This window comes from Petaurus breviceps, unplaced genomic scaffold (assembly GCF_028583685.1).
Source record: "Petaurus breviceps papuanus isolate PSGF00001 unplaced genomic scaffold, PetGlider_PUasm1.0 90847, whole genome shotgun sequence".
Lineage (NCBI taxonomy): Eukaryota > Metazoa > Chordata > Mammalia > Diprotodontia > Petauridae > Petaurus > Petaurus breviceps.
In genome coordinates, this window is record NW_027187360.1 from 20,166,048 (window position 1) to 20,177,393 (window position 11,346).

At 38.7% G+C, this 11,346-nt stretch overlaps 1 protein-coding gene and 1 pseudogene across 1 annotated transcript in view; one reads left to right on the forward strand and one right to left on the reverse strand.

Moving 5' to 3' along the window:
• The window catches only part of SS18L1 (SS18L1 subunit of BAF chromatin remodeling complex), a 259,676-nt gene that overhangs the window by 64,590 nt on the left and 183,740 nt on the right, over nucleotides 1-11,346 (forward strand). The window lies entirely within an intron of this gene.
• LOC138149631 (elongation factor 1-alpha 1 pseudogene) lies at nucleotides 8,323-9,695 on the reverse strand (annotated as a pseudogene).

Consider the following 11,346-nt stretch of genomic DNA (forward strand, 5'->3'; position numbering starts at 1 on the left):
GACTAATGCCTAATTATGAAACTATTTGAAGATACTATACTTGATTGTATGCCACCATGGGGGAGAGGGGGAGAGGGAGAGAAAATCGGAAACTCAAGGAATTGTGGTAATGAATCTTGTAAACTAAAAGTAATCAAATTAATAAAGACAAAAAAAAAAAAGTAACAGACTGTGAAAAAATGTGAAATATGTGAGGAATATCTAATTGATATATTTCAGTAAATTAGATAAACAAATTTCCAAGAAATATTGGAAGTAAGAGATGAACTTTAGTTTGACAGAATTCACAAGATACTAAACTAAGAGTGCTAGATTCTACTTTCCCACATATTTCATCATCAGATGTCAAAATTAAAATGACAAGGAGTTAATTTTACAAGCAGCCAAGGGGAGAAAAACACTATTCAAAAAACAATAATTCCCAGCTATTTAGAAAATATAAAACATGGAGGACAAAATAATGTAATTACATAAAATGCCTTTTGAACAACATAAAAAACAACTTAAATATTATATGCTCCTACAGCTATAAATTTGTACAATCCTTTTTGGAAAGCAATGTGGAATTATAAAATAAGAGTCAGAAAACTGTTCATACCCCTTGACCTACTGATCCCATTACAATAATAATGACCTATAGATGTTACTGATGGAAGGGAAAAAGTCAAAGTAAGCATACAATTTTTTTTTATCAAATGCTTTATTAACTTCTAGTTTGCATTATTCACTTCCACAAGATTTTGAGTAACAAATTTTCTCCCCATTTCCCCCCCTACCCACCACCCCAAAATAGCGATCCCACTGGATATCCCCTCCTCCAATATGCTCTCTCCCATATCTTCTCTCATACTCCCTCGTACTTTCCAGTAGGGCATGGTGGATCTCTATGCCCCAGTGCCTGTATATCTTATTTCCCAGTTACATTTAAATATTTTATTTTAAAGCTTTGAATTCCAGATCCATTAACTTCCTCCCTTGTCACCCACCCTTACAGGGAAAATAAGCAATTCAATATAGTTTGTACATATGTAGCTATGCAAAACATTTCCATAGTGGATATATTGTAAAAGGCTGACTGTATTTCCCTCCCTCCTATCCCACCTCCCACTTGTTCTATTCTCTACTTTGATCCTGTCCATTTTTTTAAATCAAATGCTTCATTAACTTCTAGTTTACATCATTCATTTCTGCAAGATTTTTAGTTACAAATTTTCTCTCTGTTTTTCCCCTACCCACCACCCCAAAATATCCTCTCCTCCAACCTGCTCTCCCATATCTTCTCCCATACCCCCTCAGACTTTCTAGTAGGGCATGGTGGATCTCAATGCCCCAGTGCCTGTATGTTGTATTTCCCAGTTACATGTAAAATAATATTAATAATATATATATGTATATAAACATTTGATTTAAAAAAAATTTTTTAAGCAATTGGGGTTAAGTAATTTGCTCAAGGTTACACAGCCAGTTATTTTTTGTGTGGGAGCCAAAGTATCTGAGGCTGGAACCGATCCCGGGTCTCCCGACTCTGGGGCCAGTGCTCTTACTCACTGCATCACCTGGCCGCCCCTTTATTGTTTTTTTTTTTTTTGCCTTTTTTTTTTGGAGGGCAATTGGGGTTAAGTAACTTGTCCAAGGTTACACGGATAGTTTTTTTTGTGTGGGTGTTAAGTGTTTGAGGCCAGAACCAAATTCGGGTCCCCCTGACTCCAGGACCAGCGCTTTACTCACTGCACCACATGGCTGTCAAAACATTTGATTTTAAAACTTTGAATTCCAGATTCATTCCCTTCCTCTCTTGTCACCCACCCTTACTGGGAAGATAAGTAATTCAGTATAGGTTGTACATGTGTAGCTATGCAAAACATTTCCATAATGGATATATTGCAAAAGACTGACTATATTTCCCTTCCTCCTATCTCACCTCCCACTTGTTCTATTCTTTACTTTGATCCTGTCCCTTTTCAAAAGTGGGTGCTTCCAACTTCCCTCCTGCCCAAGCCTGTCCTCCCTTCCATCATCCCCCCTCTCATTCCCTTCCCCCCTACTCTCCTGTAGGGTGACATACCCTATTTAGTGTGTATGTCATTCCCTCCCTAAGCCAAATTCAATGAGAATAAGGTTGACCCATTCTTTTTTGCCTTCCTGCTCTTCCCCTCCATTGTAAACATTTTCCCTTGCCTCTTCTCTATGAGATCGTTTACCCCATTCTGTCTCTCCCCATCTCCTCTCATTATATTCCTCTCTCACCTCTTGATTTCACCTTTTAAGTATCATCCCTTCCTATTCAGTTGGTCCTGTGCCCTCTATCTATGTATACTTGTAAACATATATACACACATTCACATATGTTTTCATACTCCTGTGTACACTCCGATATAGACATATATATATACACATATATATGTATTTCTAATCCCTTCAACTGTTTTCATACTGAGAAAAGTTTCATCAGTTACAATGATTATTTTTCCATGTAGGAATGTTAATAGTTCAACTTTGATAAGTTCCTTATGAAGCCTCTCTGAAGCCTCCACCTGCTCTGGCAAGCTGGTCAAACACCCCAGGACCTCCACCTTAGACTCCAATCCAGATCCAACCAGGTTAAAGCAAGAGTGATTACCCCTCACACTGGTTGCTTGGTCCCCCTATAGTCTGTAGGCCAGGAGCTGAAGCTGCCATGTGGCTGTGGACGCACAGCCAGAGCGCCTCAGCAGCTTCTCACCCTGGGGGCAAAGGCCAAGAGCACTTCCAAACTACTGGATCCCAAAGTCCATACTACACTGACCTCTCATTTTGTCCTTGGCATCTATGGGTTGATAATTCTGGAAACTGCCACAGCTGCTGGTGATCTGAAGTTCCTCCAGCCTGTGGCTGGTCAGGCCCACCCTGAGGCTAAAACCTCGGGCTCACACGGGGCTGGGGTCAGCTCCCAGAGCACTGTGCTGGCCACTCCCTGCCAGCCTGCCAGGCTGTCCTCAGTGGGAGGTTAGATTCTCTGTGTCATTTTATGGGTTCTGTAGCTCCAAAGTTTTTTCAGAGTCACCTTTTACATGAATTGGAGGAGGTGGGAGCCAGAAGTCCTGTTTCTACTCTGCCATCTTTACTCTGCCCCCAATAGCATACAATTTCTAAATGTAATCCTACTAATGATCAAAGCTTACAGTTTTATGTATAATAATTATTTCGTCCTTCTTTGTGTATTCACATATTTTTTTTACCTCTTCATACTATGCAATGATGTTGACCCCTAAGCTGCAATTATTTTCATTGTAATCTTTTTTTTGCAAATGTTTATCATGAGTTCTACATGACTAAATATTCCATGAAATAATATCGTTTGTTGCCTTTGAATACATGATAAAACTAGATCTGCCAATTCTTTTATTTTTTCTCCAAGAATAACCTGTGAGCCATCCTTCTATTTGACTGCAACTCCCTTTTGTCTTCTTGTTTCATTTATAGTGAGATGGCAAGAATGATACCTTTCAATTCCTCCCCTAAAGCATTTCCCTTAATATAAAAAATTAAAGAATAGAAGTTCTTATCTTTCATAACTATATTTAAGAGATTTCATATCAGACATAGGAAAGAGGATTCTGATTATAAAAGCAAATTAATTGACTTCAGTGCTATAAAGAAGATACCTAAGTTTTCTATAAAAATATTTTGTGTAGTTCTGTGTAAGAGGGAGTTTTATACTACCTCAATCTCAATTAATGCAATCATAGAAGGTACAGGCACCTGAACAGTATCAATCCATCTATCTAAAGGCATGGATGAGATTTTAATATGTAAATAAAAGTGCAAACACCTCTTTGATTGAATTACAGAATCAATCAATAGGAGAAGGTGGTGCAATTTTTCCTGCAAATGTAAAAATAAATCTTTAATCAGAGGATTATTGGGATCTGGCCATGTGATAAAGGCAGATGAGACTAAGCAAGAAGAAAATGAACTTGTGGTTGACTGAAACAATCAGACATAGTTCTGGGCCTGTGTATAAAAGACAATAATCAGTCCAATGTCAAAGCAGTCCATTGATTGTCATTAGGGAGACTAGACCAGTAGCAGAAAGTACATTCAGCTGAGATCAGAAAGACTAGACCAGTAGGAGATAATTCTCACAACTGGGAGGAGAAATATTCACTGAAAACAAGGAAATCTCTGAAGGGAGAAAGGACTTCCCATAATAGGATTTACTTAGGAAAGACCATTTCATGAAATATGCCTCCTTGTGGATAAGAGAAGTGCCTGCTATGGATTCTAGAAAGGCAGAAACCCTTAGACTGCAGTAGAGAGTTGTGCCTAAGGACAGTTTCATGAAGCTTCCATGAATGGATAAAAGACTCCCAGTACTAGTAGTTGTAAATTACTTCTTTGCCAAATACATGATCTTCATTACTACCATTGTACTCTAAATTTGAGTATACTTTTCCCATGGATGTTGTACAAATTTTTAGGAGTATATACCCCAGATTTATAGGAAGAATGCTTGTACCAAATGTTCTTACTAATATCACTTTATAAAATGACTTTTATAAAAAATAATTTAGCCTACTAGTTGACTGTTGATAGGAAGCAGACTGATAGCAACTTGTGAGCTATAGAAGTAGCAGTAGCCCACAAAATAGCCTTAGAATCTAAGGTAGCTGTTACCCTCTAAAGACCTGTAATGTAATGCCAAGCAAAGGCAACTTCCCAAGGTTCACAATACCAGCATAGGTGCTCTCCATTTTATTCAGTGACAAATTAAGAACAGAGAAGATCAAAATATGACATCATTCAAAATACAGCATTTAATAAGTGTGATTAAATAATCTCCAAGTACTACCTGAGTTAATCAAGTACTACCCCACCCCAGGACATTACCTTCATTTAATCAATTACAAAGTCCCTGTTCTAAATACTACTCCACCCCTAGGCTGTACCTTCATTTAGTATATCACAAAGCCCCTCTTCTCAAATGGAGATTAGTTTCCAATCTTAAGTAAAGTACATTCATTTGTTCAATCATAGAACACAAAAAGGTCAAAAGTTCCCCACCCCTGGATCACAATTGAATCTACCCCAGAGTTACAACAAGTTTAAGCACAGCACTTAATACCCAAATGGAGGTCTTTTCTTCATCTTGACATGAGGCAAGTTCTCAGCAATCTTTGTTCCTGGGGAGACAAAGCTTAGCAAGGCCACAAGATACATTGCCAGTCTCTTCATTAATTCATCCTCTGTCTGCGGAACAGTCTCAGTAGCTCTGAACCAACAGAAAGGTTCCCAGACCCCTGCAACAACAGCACTGTCCTTCACCAGTGGACAGTATTCACTCTCTGTCTGCAGAACAGTCTCAGGAGCTCTTAATCAACAGCCAGGTTCCAGAACTTCTGCAACAACAGGACTGTCTTTCACAGTGGACAAATCTGGCAAAACAACATCAAAACAGACAGACAAAGTACCAGCAAAACAGCTATGTCTCCTCAGTCCTCGGCAGCTCTGGGTGGCATCTCTCAAAGTCCTGGGCAATTCAAAGTGGCCCTCAGCAATCCTCTCAGTCTCTCTCTGTCTCCAAAGGTGCTGCTCCCAAAAAGTTCTTTTGCCTCTCTCTCCAAAGTCACCAGGTCCTCCCAGTTCAGCACTCTCTTTTCACGTCAACAAGTCCATCCCACAAGTGGGATTAACAAGCTCTGGGTTTTAACACAATCAAACCAAAAACCAAGCCAATACAGGGGAACCTTTAAATGCCATTACTATTACAAGGACCAACCCATAAGTGCAAGTTGAAGGAGTAACACCTAGGAGCATTAGAAATATAACTTAGGCAAAAAGGGAAGAAATTCAATTCAGATCAGTGAGTGCTGATTACATGCTGTTTGAGATGCTGGCAATACAAAGATAAAAATGAAACAGTACTTGCCCTCAAGGAGCCTACATTTTATTAGGGAGAAACAATAGGGTACATAAATACAAAATATTTTAGGGTGAAGAGCACTAGTTGGAGAGTCAGAAAAAGCTTGTGTAGAAGGTACTTTTTGAGCTGAGCTTTGAAGAGAAATGGAGATTTCAAAAGGTGATGGTATTTGTAAATTGTAGATAATATATTCCATGCATGGAAGACAACCTGTGAGAAAGTAGGGAAGTGGGAGATCATGTATGGGGAATAGGAGGTAGGTTAGCTATACAGGAATGTAGAATTTATGAAGGAGAGTGACTGGAAAAATAGTTTGAAGTCAGATATCAAGGGAATATTTTATACACAAATGGGGATGATAAAATGGTAGGGATTTAACAGAAGCAGAACAGATTAAGGAGAGGTGTCAGGAATACACAAAAGAACTATATAGGAAAGATCTTTTTTTTTTTTTTAATAAGCAATCGGGGTTAAGTAACTTGCTCAAGGTTACATGGCCAGTTATTTCTGGGTGTGGTGCTGAGTGTCTGAGCCCGGGATTCGATCTCCAGGTCTTCTCAACACTGGAGCCGGTGCTCTTACTCTCTGTGCTACCTGGCCACCCCTAGGAAAGATCTTAACATCACCAATAACCACAATTATGTGATTACTGGTCTAGAGACATCCTGGAAAATAAAGTCAAGTGGGCCTTAGGAAGCATTGCTAACAACAAATCCAGTGGAGGTAATGGAATTCCAGCTCAGCTATTTAAAATCCTAAAAGATAATGCTGTTAAAGTGCTGTACTCAATATGCCAGCAAATTTGGAAAAATAAGCAGTGTCTACTGGATTGGAAAAGATCAGTTTACATACCAGTCCTAAGGAAGGATGATGCTAATAATGTTCAAATTACCAAACAATTGCTCACATGCTATCAAGGTAATGCTTCAGATTCTGCAAGCTAGGTAGTCTTCAGCAATATGTGAACTGAGAATTACTAGAAGAGCAGGCTGGGTTTTATTAATGGAAGACTCTGGGTCCAAAAGGGATCCAAAACAAAAGAGAGTCTGGTTACAGATTATAAAAGTGTTTATTGTCTAACAAGATCTTGTAAGCAGAGCAGAGTTCTCAGCTGCTCCAAGAGGACTAGAAAACAGCTTAGATATTTATGGTTTCTAGAGGCTTGTGTAGATACAATAAGCCAGGGAGCAGAATGTTTGGAAAGTTCCAAGTCTGCTGCTCAAAGCTGTTTTTGAGCCAGTCAAGGTTGGTTCTGTGGTTTCTGGCATCTATAGGCATCTCCAAATTCAGCTAGAATTCACTTGCAAAGGATCACTAGTATATCAAGCAGCCCTGGACTTCAGAAGTCTTTTTGATTCACTTGCTTTTGTATTACTCCACTGTCTAGCTCCCTTGTAAAGAAAGGAAGCTCTGATATATCTAACAGTTTAATATAGTCATTACAGAACCTATGTTCACATTTTCAAAGAGGCAGAGGAACTAGAGACCAAATTGCCAATACTCACTGGATTATGGAGAAAGCAACAGAGTTAAAAAAAAAAAAACCAGAGACATACCTTCTTCTACTTCATTGACTACACTAAAGCCTCTGATTGTGTGGATCACAACAAAATGTGGCAAGTCCTCAAAGTGATGAAAGTACCATATCATCTTATTTGTCTACTGAGGAACCTGTATGTGAACCAAGAAGTTAGAACTAAATATGGAACAACTAATTGGCCTAAATAGGAAAAAAGAGTACAACAAGGCTGCATGTTATTTATCAATTTTAAAGCAATAATAAAAAATAATTTTAAATATTAATTTTTAAATGTTTACTTTAAATTATTTATTTAATTTATATGCAGAATGCATCATGGGGAATGCCAGGCTGAATGAATCAAAGGCTGGAATTAAGGTTGCCAGGAGAAATATCAACAATCTCTGATAGTATAGAAGGAAGAGAAGAGGAATTAGGAAGCCTTTTGATGAGGGTGAAAGAGGAGAGCATAAAAGCTGGCTTGAAGCTTAACATAAAAAAAAAACAAACCCTAAGACCTTGGCTGCTGGTCCCATCACTTCTTGGCAAATAGAAGTAGAAGAAATGGAAGCAGTGTCAACTTCTATATTTTTTTTTTTTACATTAAACTGTTTTAATGGTCTCAAAATCCTGTGACAAATTAGATTTTTGGTCAAGTTGTTTCCATTTAAGAATTACTGATTTCAAAAACTAATAACTTAAAACTGCCATGAAACAAATGGTCCACAAAAACATTACTTTCTTCCTGAAGCTTTTACAATCCATTGTAATCATTAACCAGTTTTTTTTTATTATTAAACTTATTTACTATTAAACTATTGTCTCCAATTGAGACAAACAGTTCTGAGACCATTTTTCCACCACTGATTAAGACTGGGGTTGCAGGGGTTATACAGAATATTCATTTAGGCTTCTGGGCCTTCTATGCAAATTTTGTGACCTTTGTGCAAGCTCTAGCAGCCTTCCTGTCAACTGCCTTGATGAAAACAACTGCAATAGTCTGCCTCATATCACGAACAGCAAAATGACCTAGAGGAAGATAATCAGAGAATCTCTCCACACACATGGGCTTGACTGGAACCATGTCAATGATAGTTGACCATCACCAGATTTCAGGAATTTAAGGCCATCTTCTAGCTTCTTACCAGAATGGTGATCAGTCTTAGCCTTTAGTTCAGCAAACTTGCAAGCAATGTGAACAGTGTGACAATCCAGAACCAGGGTATAGCCAGCACTGATTTGGCCTGGATGGTTCAGAATAATGACCTCTGCAGTGAAGCCAGCTGATTCCATAGGTGGGTCATTTTTGCTATCACCAGCCACATTATCATGGTGGAAATTTTTGATATTGAAACCAACATCATCCCCAGGCAGAGCTTCACTCACAGCTTCGTGGTACATTTCAACAGATTTTACTTCAGTTGTAACATTGACTGGGGCAAAGGTGATTACCATGCCTCGTTTTAGAACACCAGTTTGCACTTGGTCAACAGGTATAGTACCAGTATCACCAATCTTGAAGACATGTTGGAGGGGTAGAAGAAAGGGCTTGTAGGCTGAATGATTTGGTGGCAGGATGCAATCCAAAGCTTTAAACAGTGTAGTTCCATTATAGCATCACCATCCTTATAAGTAACTTTCCATCCTTTGAACCAAGGCATATTAGAGCTTTTCTAATATATTAGCATGTTGCAGCCATTCCAACCAGCACAAAAGCTACTGCGTCAGGGTTGTAGCCAATTTTCTTAATATAGTTATTGACTTCCTTGGCAATTTCCTTATATCTTTTCTGATTGTAATAGGCTCGGTGGAATCCATTTTGTTTACACTAATCAGTTATTTCACACATAGTTTGTAAGCCAGAAGGGCATGCTCACAGATCTGCTCATTCTTTGAGATATCAGCTTCAAATTCACCAACACCAGCATCAATAATCAAGACAGCACAGTCATCATGAGATGTACCTGTAATCATGTTCTTGATAAAGTCTCTGTGTCCTGTAGCATCAATAATGATCATATAATACTTGTTGGTCTCAAATTTCCACATGGAGATATCAGAAGTGATACCATGACCATGCTCAGCCTTCAGGTTATCCAGGACCCAGGCATATTTGAATGAGCCCTTTCCCATCTCAGCATTCTCCTTCTTGAACTTTGAAATGGTTCTCTTATCAATTCCACCACATTTGTAATAAGTGGCCAGTAGTGTGAACTTTCCAGAGTCTACAAGTCTAATGATGATGATGTTAATGTGAATCTTTTCCTCACCCATTTTTTTTGTGTAAGTTTAGCAATAGTTTTCACAACACCTGTGTTCTGGTGGCAAACCTGTTGCAGCAAAAGTCAGCTTTTATATACTTGGGCTCAAAGATCACTGCAGATGGCATTTGTAGCCAAGAAATTAAAAGATGCTTGCTCCTTGGAAGAAAAGCTATGGTAAATATGCACATCGTACTAAAAAGTATGACAAAGATCCATATAGTCAAAGTTACAGTTTTCCCAGTAGTAATATATAGTTGTGAGAGTTGGACTATGAAGAAAGCTGAGCATGCAGAATTAACATTTTTGAATTGTGGTGCTGGAGAAGACTTTTGAGAATCCCTTGGATAGCAAAGAGATAAAATCTGTCAATATTTAAAGAAAGTAATTCAGGTTATTCACTTGAAGGTCAAATACTGAAGTTGAAACTTAAATACTTTGAGAAGATGGGAGTTATTGGAAAAGACCCTGATGTTGGGAAAGATTGAAGGCAAAAGAAAAAGGGGACCTCAAGGGATGAGATGGATAGTGTCATGAAAAAAAATGAACATGAACTTGGACTGACTTTGAGAGAAAGTATAGAATAGAAGAGCCTGATGTCCATGGGGTCACCAAGAGTCAGACATGACTGATCAACAAAAATGGTGGAGACAAGATATTGCAAGAAGGACATGCTAACTTGGTTGATATTATCATACAGTATAAAGAAGTTGTTGACTTTGTACTCAGAGTAGAGAATCATCTATAAAACTGTAACTGAGAGATGTGATAGAATATAAGAAAGATTTGCTTAGTCTGAAGCAAGTACTTTATTAGGAAGTATAACACATCATCTGGGATCTGCCCCGGAGTATCTCTACTCTGTAGCAATAGATGCCACTCCCAGATATCAGAAGTAACTTCATTTCCTACCAGAGTAGCTCTCCCCTGAATTTCACCATCATGCCCCAGGAACTTCATTGTCCCACAAGATCTCTTCAACCCTGGACCTCACATCTTATCAGTACCCTCAACCCCTGTAGCCTCTTCCTCTGATGGGAAAGGGTGAAGATGGTGAGCTCTTTCCAGAACTTTGCCATTTCCTTTTGTAAATTGCTTATCCTCTCTATTTGTCAGAAGGGGCGTTGCCCTTTCTTGAGATTGTAATAAACCATTCTTTTCTGCTTCCTACCTTGAGAAGCCTCTGTGTATTATTTGGGTAAGAATCTCTGTTGCACACAGTTTTGGGGTGTACACACCTCCATGAGAAAGAGAGAACACTAGAGAATGATCTAGTGCAGACTCACTCTGTGTCAGATGATTCTGGCCTATTTGTCCAATGCAAGTGTCACAGATACTGAGGCTCCTTAAGAGTCTACCCATTATGGTGAATCTTTAACAAACTTTGCTTTACTTTGGCTGAGAGAAGACTTGAGTCGTATTCATTCGGCAGGACCTGGTGTGTTGGTATTTTGGGGTCTCAAGCACCCCTAATAGTATATTTCAACAGCTGTACTCCTAGAGACTTTGCCATCATGTCCTTGTTCTGGGTACCTTAATCCCACCTTTTCAGCTTCCTTTTGTGTTTTATTTTCCCTCATTGGACTGCAAGGTCCATAAGGAATTGTATTTTCTTCTCACTTAAAAAAAATTTCCCAGTACCTTGGCATGTCTGACATGTTGCA